We start from the raw sequence: 13608 nt of genomic DNA, 5'->3' as shown, positions 1-13608 counted from the left end.
TCCACTATTGCGTGGGACCCACCTGTCATCCGGGCCAAAGAAACCGCACCTAAACAGCGATCTCCCACGTCTAAACAGCAGTTATGATCGGTCAAAGCGAAAAAGAAAAGGAACGCTCCCTTTTGTGCGCCAACCTGCCGCCGCATCCCCCCGCCGGAGCCGCTGGCCTCCTCCTAGCGCGCGCCAGCCCGCTGCTGCCACCTCCCGCCGGAACTGCTTGCCTCCTCCTCGCATTCGCCCGGCGGAGGAGCCTCACCCTACCCGCCGCTGCCTGCTTCCCTGCTCGCGCCGTGCCGTGACGAAGAGGAAAGAGAGGCGGGGTCTGCTCGCCCTACCCCGCCTCCTTCTCACGCGCGTGGGCTGGACATCCGGGCGCAGCCGCCGGAAAGGGCATATGAGGTGGCGGAGAGTCTTTCTAGGAGGAGAAGAGGGGGCCATTGAAGGAGGGCTGGAGGTCGCTGCGCATGGCGCATGGGCGGCGGAGCGATGAGGCCGGGAGGACGTGCCGGGGAGGAGCAGGCCGCCGGCGCGGTCGCAGGAGAAGGTGCTGACCGGAGGCAGAGACGAGGACCCCTAGGACCGCACCCGCCCCACCACTGCTGCCATCATCAGCATCCCTGTATGATTTTTCATTGTTGTTGTTATCAGGGATGCGCTGGAACGAGGGCACAGGACTAGGGCCGCTGGACATCATCGACGCTAGCAGATAAGGACACCAACAACAGGTAAGACTGATGTTCTATATTCATGCTTGCAATATGTTTGATGAAATGCTTAACTAGCACTAGCATCATCTCCTGTTTACAATTTGACAATTTGTATAGATGTCATACTGACCAAATTTCATGTTGATTGTTTATTGCCATTCTTTCTTGATAAAGTACCTAGCTATACCCACCATTCAGAGCTTTTAAGTCCTTCATTACTAATGTTTGTATGACTAAATTGCAAATTGAGGTAAATTTTGATTACGTTCTAGCTGGTTTACATTTAGTAGCAAAATTGTGAGGTTGAATGTGCATGATAGGAAGTTTGATGCATTTAGTGTTCTGTGTTTTTTAGCAACTCCCTATTGCAGAGAACAAAATAAAATTATCTCACTATAGCTTAGCTAATTATGGGGAATTTTCTGGTTTATGTTTCACACTACCCAGAGTTGCAGTATCAACTAAGAGCTATATTTTCCTATCAATAGGTCACTCTTGTCGTCAAACACTTTGATGATCCAAGGATAGTAAGTGCAGACTTGAAAGATCTTCTTCTTCTTCAATCAATATCGATCGGTTCTTGTACAGTACAAAGAATTCATGTTTCTATTTGAGAACAATCGGGGGGCTATAAACAGAATGCCAAGATCACTTCTGTCAGCTTTTGGTAATAGATCATGGATACCTATTACCAACATACTTTTTCAACTCTGCAAAGGTTTAGGTTTTGCTTCATCCAAGAATGCTGAATCTTCATCATCTGCAACTTTCCAGGTTTACTTTAATATCACAATCTCTTTTGTAATTATATTCATTCTTCTATTTATGTTATCCTTTCTGAATCGACTTTTCAACACATTAAGTTGGACAATGACTGAGTTCTCCATGTCCATCCGTGAGATGCAAGATAAGCACCTGGTGGATTTTTTTTTTGTTTTAATTTCCCTTGGTGCAGAACTTCAACTCTTTGCTGATTAATCTTTAGTACTCGGGTTTCATTTTCAGTTTAGTAACTAAACACCATCCTTTTTCACATGTCAAAATGCATTAAAATTACTGAACTTTATCTTAGCTCTGCAATGAAGGTATACACTAACAGGATCCTTCCTCTTTTTTTTTGGAGAACACTAACAGGATCTCTTGACAAGGATAAATTCCAGTAATTTGGTTGCTTCAGTTAATTGCTTTTTCAATATTTTATCCCAAGGGTGTAGTCATGCATGTGGAGGTAAATAATTGTAACCAATATTTTTCAGGTTGCTGATTTGCAGCAAAGAAAGTGCAGCGTTATTTTTTACATATCATGTAGTCTTGCAAGGATCTTGGAATTCTGTGCCAGAGAGATCCCTCATGCGTTACTCATGGGGCCAGATATGAATCTGTGGAGATTGACTGAATTAATTGTATTTATTTTGAACCACATCTATCAGCAACTAATGCAGAGTGGTTTTACATGCAAGTCCACATCTTAATCTGAATTCTGAAGTCTGAAAATTAGCAGTGTTTTAGTTATTTTAAGTTGAGACAGTGATCTTTAAAGGTTGTTCAGTTTAGTGCCAGAATCTAAAACGCACTGCTTCTATTGTTGATTTGAGCTGACTCAAGTATGAACCAATATTGTTATATCCTGACATCTTTTTTTTGTTTCACAGTACACCAAGATGCTTCCTCATTTTATCGGTGCCTATGATAATCTTTAATGTATAAATATATGTCAATGTGCATTAGGAATGATCGTATTTTTCTTTAGTTGTATATGTCGACGTGCCTTGCACGTACACGTTCACTAGTATATGACAGAAAATGCCACCACACATATTGGGGGTATGCTTCGAGGTTCACGCAACCCCTCAATCTCTAACACCAACTCTGCACCCAAGACGTGACTAGTTCTTGCCTCCTCCTTCGTTCTAAGCCGACGAGGCCCACCAAACCATTTCCCTCTCCCATCCCTACATCTTCTCCTTAAGTATGGAATAATAGTGTTTGTATTGAAAGAGTAGTGTCTAATACTAGTTTCTTAATGATGTAGAGTTTATGAAAACTTTTGCGTCGGGAATGGCCTTAGGGAGTAGTATACCGTACGCGGGCGAGTTTAATTTGGGGTTGTTTGTAATTGTCTGTAGTACAGCATGGAAGCAATCAAAACAATTGCTGGCATGTGCTACTGTTAGTAATTAATCTCTTAAGTGTTGATAATGAAAAGGACTACTAGATATCTAGAAAAATCACTAACTGTTCAACTTAAATTGATAAAGATATTACAAGGGGCAGAAAATTATAAAATAAAGCATACTCCCCTTATATATTGATTTGCCCTAGCTACTTGCAGCTACTTAACTATCACGTCGAAAAATATCTCTCTTATCATGTATATAAATAATTTTTTTCATTGTTGCTATAATTGTTTGTAATAATAGATTGTTGTAGAGTACTTATCTATATCTCTGAGATATGTAGTTTGAATCCACTGGCACTTAAAACTCAAAATACAAAAATTGGTCACGTCTCACACTAGTCCCAAGTCCCAACTACCTCTTGTCTTTATGATGGCTCCAATCATCAGTCCATGCTTACATCTCACACATTACTATGGACGTGTTTAGTTCCCCCAAATTCCTATTTTCCCATCATATCATATCACATCGAAAACTTTCCTATTCATATAAACTACCAACTTTTTCTCCAAACTACCAATTTTCTCCTAACTTCCCAACTTTTCTACCATCTAAACACAACCTATAAAAAAACCATTTTTCATGACACTCCATTTTATTTTCACTGATGGACTTAACAAAATACAAAAGCATACTGGGAGTATGTGGTCACAAACCGTATGAGAAAACTAATTTTTGCAGACTGTCGCACTACAAGAATCTATTTAATCTATGATGAAAAAAATTCGTCATGGATCACTGAAAATTTGTCACAGGAAATTGCTGTGACGATTATACTTATCTCATCTATTAAGCGTCACAGATTAAATCTGCCGACGTTTTCTCCGAAATCGTCACGGATCAGCACAATCTATGACGTTTTTTAACCGTCATAAAACATTTATGGGCTCGTGTAGTCCAGCCCAGGCCCAACCTTTGTGACGAAATTTAACGTCATAGACGGTTGCCACGTGGCAGCCAACATGGCCGGTGATGTGGTCGTTGACACGTGTGTGATGACATTTCACTGATGACGTGGCAGCTGACGTCAGCAAATATTTTTATATGGCCCATTATTTTTTTATGGCCCATTATTTTTTAAATAGCAGCCCATTAATTTTTTTAAACCGGCCCATTTCAGAACTGGCACTTTTTGTCAACCAACTATCAAAGCCCACTAAACAGGCCCATTCAATTTAAGCCCACCAAATTCAATCCAATTTCTCGTACCATTTCAGATTCAAATCTAATTACAGTTACCATCTTAGATTCAATTAATAACAGATACAATCAAAATACAACAGAATTTAAACAATAGTTCATCTTAGATTCAACCTGATAACATATAGTCTCAGATACTCTGCTTCCAGAATCAAAGAATAGTTCCATAGCAAGCAAAAAAAAAAATTACTATATAGGTTAGCACCATGAACGACCAGCTTCCCGTGGACTCATTCAGCATGTCTGTACATCTTGAGATATCTATTCTGTAAGATAAAAAATACATAGTCAGAAAATTCATAAGCAACATATGCGAAAGACAAACTTTAGTAAATTCTAGACCATGACATAAATTTTATCAGAGACTCAAGAAAGGCATCCCGTTCATTACCAACGCTAGCTTAACATTATCTGAGCTTTGTTGATTACAAATCTATTGCGTATAGAGTAGAATTTGTTCTACTCATAAGATGACATGTATAGAATTGGTCTCACAAGAGAGGACTAGCTAAGCAAGCTGTCCTGATTGTGCTACATATGACGACAACGACAAGGCTAGGTTTACTACAGAACTCAACTGTAGATGGACGACGTGCAAAACATAGGCTTGTAAGCTTATGCTACTCATCGTCAAACATGACATTTTTTTATAAAAAAAAAAGAGGGAGCCAAGCTCTCCTCCCCTTCCCATACAGGAAAAGCAACAGTGAGCTACAAGGTTCAGACAAACGAGTTTGCAAAGAGGAAAAATTAAACACCTGAGGATTTTTTCTGCTCTACATGTTGCCATCCCAACATGTTGAAGCAGAAGCCCTCAAAAGACAAGAAGTTTGCAGCTAAACTAAGAGTAGACTAGCAAGCAACCATCAAGCTAAGCTACTCTGTTAGATACTATCTATAGCAGCATAAGAAGATTGAAAATTAAAAAGGGGACACACAAACCTTTTCTTTTGCAACTTTTTTTTTTTAAAAAAAAACAGAGTAAGACATAGATTTATAACTAATGCATGATTATGTTCAGAAACTATGCTCATTTTATCTAAAGTATAAAACCACAGGGAATGTGTACCTTATTTACGATTTCACATTATTGTCTGAATCTGAATAGGATAGTACAAGGTGTAAAGTAAGAACTTAAGTAGCTACACAAAAGACAATCCAGTTGTTATCCTCATTTGGTTAGCCCACATAAAAGCTTGACAAACATCTTGTTTATGTGCAACTTAACAAAGAGAGAACACAATTTTTTCTACCTCGTGTCGAACTGCAGCTTATCATTGGATCATGTACACTCCTCAGCATTGCTATACAGCTTTTTCAGGAAATCTGTGAAAAACAAGTAACATCAATGGAATACATCCTTGATGACGATGAAAAAAACTAGTGTAAATCCCAGCACAACACCCTACCAGTCTCTGGGAATGTGAAGGAAAAAGAATAGATCTGTTAAATAAGGTAGAGTACAGTTAGCAATGTAGGTGACTGTAAAGGGTTTCTACATTAAAAAAAAAGAGAAAATGTTTTGGAGCATTGACATATCCTATCATTGGTGCTTTTGATTAATTAGCTTGAAGAACTAAAATGACAAAGAGACACTAAGGCCCTCTTTGTTTAGGCTTAGGCTTATTGGTTTAGACTTTTAAGTAAGCTTATTGGCTTATATGATTTATAAGCCAGTGAATTTAATGTCCTAAGTTTAGTGGTGGAGTTATACATCTATCTCATATAAGCCAGAAAAGCTTCTCCAACCTAGCTTTTGGCTTAATTGTGTAAGAGTGGCTTATGGTTTCAAAAAAGCCAAACGAAAAAGCTATTTGTTTGTTTAGGCTTAGTCTTTTTGGCTTATAAGTTGGCTTATAATTCTAAACAAAGAGGGCCTAAACTTTGTTTTCTTCATTTATATGCTTTACTAAGCTGTAGTTAATTAATAAGGGTCTTGAAAGCTGAATCAGAAAGTAGTTTGACATGACAAGAAAAACTATGTATGCATTAGTATTAAATCCTTCCAATAATAAATAACTAGTACAAGTAGATGGTCAAAATTTACACTTGAACTGTCTATGTAGAGAGAAGATCTAAAATGGGTACAAATCATTTAACTTAGTGTATGGTTAAAATTTACATTTCAACTGTATATATAGATGGAAGATCTAAAATGGGTGCAAAATCAGCTAAAATTTACACTCCTGTTGTCGATCTGTTTAACAGAAACCTTGCATGATACTACTAGCAGACAGAACTGATGAAAATTCACGAGAATGAACTTTTTGTCAGTTAAGCATTAGCGGACAGCTTCAGTAAGCAGAGCAGGGCGCCTTAAGGCTTAAAGCACTATCTTGATATCTTCCATAACACTCTGTCCTACAATCAAATTCCAAATTTACTATCACAAAAAGTGAAGCAACTAACTAAAACTTACTCCTACTAGCTAGTGCTACTGCTACGAAACAAGATTCCAATCCAAAGAGAAACACGGTGCTCACCATGATAAAAGCAACGAAACCTGCTCATCCAGCTGCCAAAATGCCACCCCACTTGCTCTACGTATGTACTACACATTGACGCTGTAAAAAACTAGCCGTAGTACTCGATGCCGGCCGGGACAAGGCTGTCGTTGTACCTGTACGGGCCCTTGCCGTTAATCAGCACCGTCCGGCATCCCAAGGTCCTTTCCACTGTCCAGCATCTTCCTCAGATCCTGCAACGAATTCCACCCAATGAGTTATACAACTTTGTTGTTGATGACTTTTTCAGTTAAAATCATTTAGTATTTAAAAATGTTATTTGAAGTTGTCATAATTTGAAATTCAAATATTATATAGGTCAATCAAACTCAGATGGAGAAATAACCAAAATAAAATAGGCATATCTCAAAAAGTTATACAACTTTATTTTTGACAACTTTTTCATACAAGTTCATTTAGTATGATAAAATTCGATTCGAAGGTTTAAAATTTTGAAATTAATTGAAAGGAGAGAGGCCAAATGGACTTCTCAGCAAGGGAGAAGCAAAAGGCCTGTTACGGGCCAGCCCTTTTGCACATCCCTCTCTGAGAAGTCCATTTTGCCTCCCTCCTTTCAATTAATTTCAAAATGCTAAACCTTTTAATCGAATTTTATCATACTAAATGAACTTATCTGAAAAAGTTGTCAAAAATAAAGTTGTATAACTTATTGAGATCTACCAATTTTATTTTGGTTATTTCTCCATCTGAGTTTAATTGACCTATATAAAATTTGAATTTCAAATTAGGACAACTTCAAACAACATTTTCAAATAATAAACGATTTCAACTGAAAAAGTCATCAACAACAAAATTGTATAAATCATCAATATCTACAATGTTTGTTTTGGTCATTTTGCTATATGACTCTATTTCAATTATTTGAATTTGAATTTCAAATTATGACAAGTGCGAACAACATTTTCAAATAATAAATAATTTCAACTGAAAAAGTCATCAGCAACAAAGTTATATAAATCATCAATATCTACAACTTTTGTTTTGGTCATTTTTCTATATGACTCTGTTTCAATAATTTGAATTTGAATTTCGAATTATAACAACTTCAAATAACATTTTCAAATACTAAATGATTTCAACTGAAAAAGTTATGAACAACAAAGTTATATAAATCATCAATATCTACAACTTTTGTTTTAGTTATTTTGCTTTATGACTCTGTTTCAATAATTTGTATTTGAATTTCAAATTATGACAACTTCAAACAACATTTTTAAATACTAAATGATTTCAACTGAATAAGTCATCAACAATAAAGTTGTATAAATCATCAATATCTACAATTTTTCTTTTGGTCATTTTGGTATATGACTCTGTTTCAATAATTTGAATTTGAATTTCAAATTATGACAACTGCAAACAACATTTTCAAATACTAAATGATTTCAACTGAAAAAGTCACCAACATCAAAGTTGTATAACTCATCAATATCTATAACTTTTATTTTGGTCATTTCTTCATCCGATAAAGTGATAGTAACATTATTCACAAAATTTACATCTCTTATATGGTTCTGAAGTATTTAAATCGTGACGAAATTGCTATAACGTCACAGGTTTTGGGCCGGTTTATGACGAAATCAATAAACTGTCATGGATTATGGGCCTTGTATCCATAGTTGCATATCCGTGACGATCTCTAAAAACATCACGAAAATTTCGTCACAGATTAAATAGATTCTTGTAGTGTCGGTTTAGGAGGCCACAGACAGAAAAATAATTCTATTTTACGAGTGGACCTCCTAACCTAACCAACCACCTGGAAAAGAGTAGGCTAGTTTGAAAAAAAAAATAATGAACCTATCTCCTAGCTACCACTTACCAGCCCCCACTTCTCGATGTGTCCTCCCACACCGGGGATGTGGTGGATCCAGCATTCCGGCTCCAGCTCAACATCGACAAGAGGGCAATGATGACAATGAAACAGAGAAGGTGGAGCACGTGGAAAATATAGTCATGATTCAGTATATTTTAATTCTAAAAATTAAGATAATAAACATAACATGTGTAGCAGGAATTGATCTAGAAAAAGTGCTAAACATGAACCGAGGAAGTAGGTACTCAAGCGAGCTGAGTTCAGGTGGCCTGCTTGTCCTAAACACTTGTGCGTGCAAGTGCTTGGAACCGGGGAAGTAGAGATGCAGTGCAGGAACAGAGGAAGAAAAGATGTAAACACCGAGGAGGAGCCAGAGCATGAGAGAGAGGTGGAATCAATCCGGGATTGATTCGTTCACCTTGTGATGGGTGCGTGAGAGAGGTGGAATCAATCAGGGATTGATTTGTTCACCTAGTGATGGGTTTGCATAGTGTGTGTCCATTGTTTGCGTAATAACGGAATCAATCAAGCCGGGATTGATTCGATTCCCCCAGCCGGCTCGGCGCGCGCATGTTAACCGGTTAACAAGTGCTCTTCAATAGCAATCTAGTTAAGTTGAGATGCTTCCACATACATTTTTAAGGTGATATTAATTTCTTAACATTAAGAGTGTGCTTATGGAATTCATAAGGAATAAATTAGGCCTAATCTATTTTTTCTAATAGAGGATACAGCCGTGACGGGGCCGGTGAGCGTTGGATCTGGTGGAGGCAAGCGTTGAGGGTGCCGGATCCGACAACTGTACGGTTTACTGCTCGGCATGGTCGACCATGACGTCACCGTCGGGTGGATCCAGGCCGTTGTATGCCTGGTCGTCTCCTGCGCTGGGCGATGGTAGCTCGGGAGTGACGGAGGCGGCTATGCTCGGGGAGTGACGGAGGCGGCTGTGTGATGAGGGTGACGACGACCGCGATGGTCATGCATGATCTGGATGCTGTCGGAGGCCGCCGTACGTGTTTTGACGATGGTTCTCATGATCTGTTGTCCCATCTGGATGAATTTGAACTTTGATTTGGAATGATATTGATGCTGATCTAGAACGTTTCTTGCAAGAACGATTCATGAATTTGAATATATTGCTTTTTCTCTGGAAATCCTCTGTACAAGTGGTTATATGGCTCGCCTATAACAATCGATTTTCGCAAGCGAAACTATATCTGTTTACAAATCGTGGATTGTCATTGGCCTTCAGTCACATGTGCGGTCATCATGATTGACTCCAGAAATCGATTTCGGCTGCCTCTAAAATCAAATTTTGTAGCAGTGTCATACACCCTAAGAGAAGTAGAGAACAAGTCTTTTTACCCTCTTCAATAGTCTCTTAGGGAGAAACCCCTCCTGCCCGGCACGCAAAACGGAGCACACATAATTGCATGATTAATTAAGTATTAGCTAATTTTTTTCAAAAATAGATTAATTTGATTTTTTAAGCAACTTTCATATAGAATCTTTTTGCAAAAGGAAACGCACCGTTTAATAGTTTGAAAAGTGTGCGCACGGAAAACATGGGAGATGAGTCACACAAGCGTCGCTTGGCGAATTTTCGCAATCAACAGGAGGCTAACCAAAGGGTCCGCTACACCAATCCCTATCCAGGAGGATCCTCCTCGTAGCAGCAGCAGCAGCTACAACCTCGCCCCGCGCCCCGACCTCAATTCGTGGTGCGCGTCCCACAGCCGCAGCAAAAGCAGATTCAGCAAGGGACCCGTGCGCCCCGTCCTTCTGCACCAGCCGTGCAGCCTGGTCAAGGCCGCAGAGACGCTCAAGGTCAGTAGCGTCTGTGCTTCAACTGCTTCGAGCCCGGGCACTTTGCGGATAAATGCCCGAAGCCGCGGCGCCAGCAAGGCCAAGCGCCTCCCCGCCCCAACAACGGTGGTAAGGATGTCACTCGGGGTCGTGTGAACCACGTGACTGCCGAGGATGTGCTGACAACTCCAGACGTCATCGTTGGTACGTTCCTCATTCATTCCATCCCTGCTACCATTTTGTTCGACTCTGGAGCTTCCCACTCGTTTATATCTGTGCCATTCGTGGGGAGAAATCAGCTGGGGGTAGAAAGGCTTAGGAATCCTCTGCTCATCACCACCCCTGGAGGGGTTATGACAGCAAAGTATTATAGCCCTGCCGTTCCTATAGAAATCCAGGGAATTCCTTTTCCCTCGGATCTGATTCTTCTAGACACCAAGAACTTGGATGTGATCCTCGGGATGAATTGGTTGGCTCAATTCCAAGGAGTAGTGGATTGCGCAAGACGCACTGTCACTCTGTACCGAGGGCCGGAACAACCGGTTGTTTTCTTTGCACCCCCAACCTCTGTTGGCAATTCAGAACTTCATCAGATTGGACTATCAAAAATCCCCATCGTCCGTGAGTTCGGAGATGTGTTTCCGGAAGAACTACCCGGTATGCCGCCCAAGCGAGAGATTGAGTTCCGGATAGATCTTGCTCCAGGAACCACTCCTCTATACAAGCGACCCTACCGTATGCCAGCAAATGAACTGGCCGAAGTCAAGAGACAGTTGGAAGAGTTGAAGCAAAAGGGGTATATACGGCCGAGCACTTCCCCCTGGGGTGCTCCCGTGATTTTTGTGGAGAGGAAAGACAAGACAAAGAGGATGTGTGTTGACTACAGAGGTCTCAATGAAGTTACTATCAAAAACAAGTACCCTCTTCCCCAGATCGATGATTTGTTCGACCAGCTTAAAGGTGCCACTGTATTTTCAAAAATTGATCTTTGTTCCGGATATCACCAATTGCGTATTCGTGAAGAAGATATCCCGAAGACCGCATTCACCACGCGATACGGACTGTATGAATTCATGGTGATGTCGTTCGGTCTGACCAATGCTCCTGCCTTCTTCATGAACTTAATGAACAAAGTGTTCATGGAATACTTGGATAAGTTTGTTGTGGTTTTCATTGACGATATTCTGGTGTACTCACAATCAGAGGAAGACCATCAGCAGCATCTCCGTCTAGTGTTGGGAAAGCTGCAGGAACATCAACTATATGCCAAGTTTAGCAAGTGTGAGTTCTGGTTGTCCGAAGTCAAGTTCTTAGGCCACGTGATATCTGCTAAAGGAGTTGCTGTGGACCCCGAAACAGTGACCGCCGTCACTGATTGGAAGCAACCCAAGACAGTCACTCAAGTCCGCAGCTTTTTGGGTTTGGCCGGGTACTATCGGAGGTTCATCGAGAACTTCTCCAAAATCGCTCGACCCATGACACAGTTGCTGAAGAAAGAAGAAAAATTTGTGTGGAGCCCGCAATGCGAGAAGGCGTTCCAAACTCTCAAGGAAAAGCTGGTTTCCTCGCCAATTTTAATCTTACCGGATACTCGCAAGGACTTCCTGGTGTACTGTGACACTTCGCGCCAAGGATTGGGGTGCGTGCTCATGCAGGAAGGTCATGTGGTAGCCTATGCCTCCCGGCAGCTTCGGCCTCATGAAGGCAACTACCCTACCCATGATTTGGAGTTGGCCGCTGTGGTTCATGCTCTAAAGATCTGGCGGCACTATCTCATTGGGAATCGCTGTGAAATATATACTGATCATAAGAGTTTAAAATACATCTTCACTCAGTCGGATCTGAATCTTCGGCAGAGGAGATGGTTAGAACTCATCAAGGATTATGATGTGGGAATCCACTATCATCCTGGTAAGGCCAACGTGGTCGCCGACGCTCTAAGTCGAAAAAGCCATTGCAACACTCTTGGCGTCCGTGGCATTCCACCGGAACTTCATCAACAGATGGAAGCCCTGAACCTAAGCATAGTTGGTCGTGGATTCTTGGCTACGCCGGAAGCCAAGCCTACCTTGCTCGATCAAATCCGCGAGGCTCAGAAGAATGATCCAGATATGCATGGGATCCTCAAGAATATGAAACAGGGTAAAGCCGCTGGTTTCACAGAGGATGAACACGGAACCCTATGGAACGGAAATCGGGTATGCGTTCCAGACGACAGGGGACTTAAATAGTTGATACTTCAGGAAGCTCACGAAAATCCCTATTCCATCCATCCTGGCAGCACGAAGATGTACTTGGACTTGAAAGAGAAGTACTGGTGGGTTAGTATGAAGCGGGAAATTGCAGAGTTCGTGGCCCTTTGTGATGTGTGCCAGCGTGTCAAGGCAGAGCACCAACGACCGGCCGGACTTCTCCAACCTCTCCAAGTACCAGAATGGAAATGGGATGAAATTGGGATGGATTTCATCACCGGACTTCCAAAAACCCAAGGCGGATATGATTCTATATGGGTAGTCGTGGACCGACTAACCAAGGTAGCTCGGTTTATTCCTGTAAAGACCACCTATGGGGGGAACAAACTAGCTGAACTCTACTTCGCTAGGATCGTGAGTCTCCATGGCATTCCTAGGAAAATTGTATCTGATCGGGGCAGCCAATTCACCTCTCACTTCTGGAAGAAGCTCCAAGAAGAGTTGGGTACCCGATTAAATTTCAGCACCGCGTATCACCCGCAGACAGATGGACAGACCGAGTGTCTAAATCAGATCCTAGAAGATATGCTCCGTGCCTGTGTTCTAGATTTTGGGAAGACCTGGGATAAGAGTCTCCCCTATGCCGAGTTCTCCTACAATAACAGCTACCAAGCCAGCATACAAATGGCACCCTATGAAGCGTTGTATGGCCGCAAATGCCGGACACCGCTATTGTGGGACCAAGTTGGGGAAAGCCAAGTGTTCGGGACTGATATCCTGAGAGAAGCTGAAGCTAAAGTCAGAACCATTCGGGATAATCTAAAGGTGGCACAGTCTCGGTAGAAAAGTTATGCAGACAACCGACGTCGTAACCTAGAATTCGCAGTGGACGATTTTGTGTACCTTCGGGTCACGCCATTGCGAGGTGTACACAGGTTTCAGACGAAAGGGAAGCTCGCACCTCAGTTCGTGGGTCCTTTCGGCATCATTGATCGACGCGGAGAAGTTGCTTACCAGTTGGAGCTGCCCGCCTCCTTGGGCAACGTGCATGATGTGTTCCATGTGTTGCAACTCAAGAAATGTCTTCGAGTGCCGTCCGAGCAGGCCGACTCAGAGCAGATTGAAGTTCGCGAAGACTTGACCTACGTAGAGAGACCAGTGAAAATCCTGGACACCATGGAGCGC

The 13608-nt window shown here is 41.5% G+C and overlaps 1 long non-coding RNA gene across 2 annotated transcripts; it reads left to right on the top strand.

Annotated features, from left to right (window-relative positions):
* Nucleotides 1–424: 424 nt before the first annotated feature.
* Nucleotides 425–2421, top strand: LOC127763788 (uncharacterized). 2 transcript variants are annotated; one of them, XR_008015757.1, is made up of 3 exons: nucleotides 425–725; nucleotides 1196–1481; nucleotides 1964–2421. It is a non-coding gene; the product is annotated as an uncharacterized LOC127763788 (long non-coding RNA). The 2 variants fall into 2 exon arrangements; XR_008015756.1 differs by lacking the exon at nucleotides 1964–2421 and having other exon boundaries at nucleotides 1196–1578.
* Nucleotides 2422–13608: the final 11187 nt, after the last annotated feature.

This window comes from Oryza glaberrima, chromosome 2, assembly GCF_000147395.1.
Source record: "Oryza glaberrima chromosome 2, OglaRS2, whole genome shotgun sequence".
NCBI classification, from domain to species: Eukaryota; Viridiplantae; Streptophyta; class Magnoliopsida; order Poales; family Poaceae; genus Oryza; species Oryza glaberrima.
Note: the sequence above shows the minus strand (reverse complement) of the source record. Positions and strands in the feature narration are given on the sequence as shown.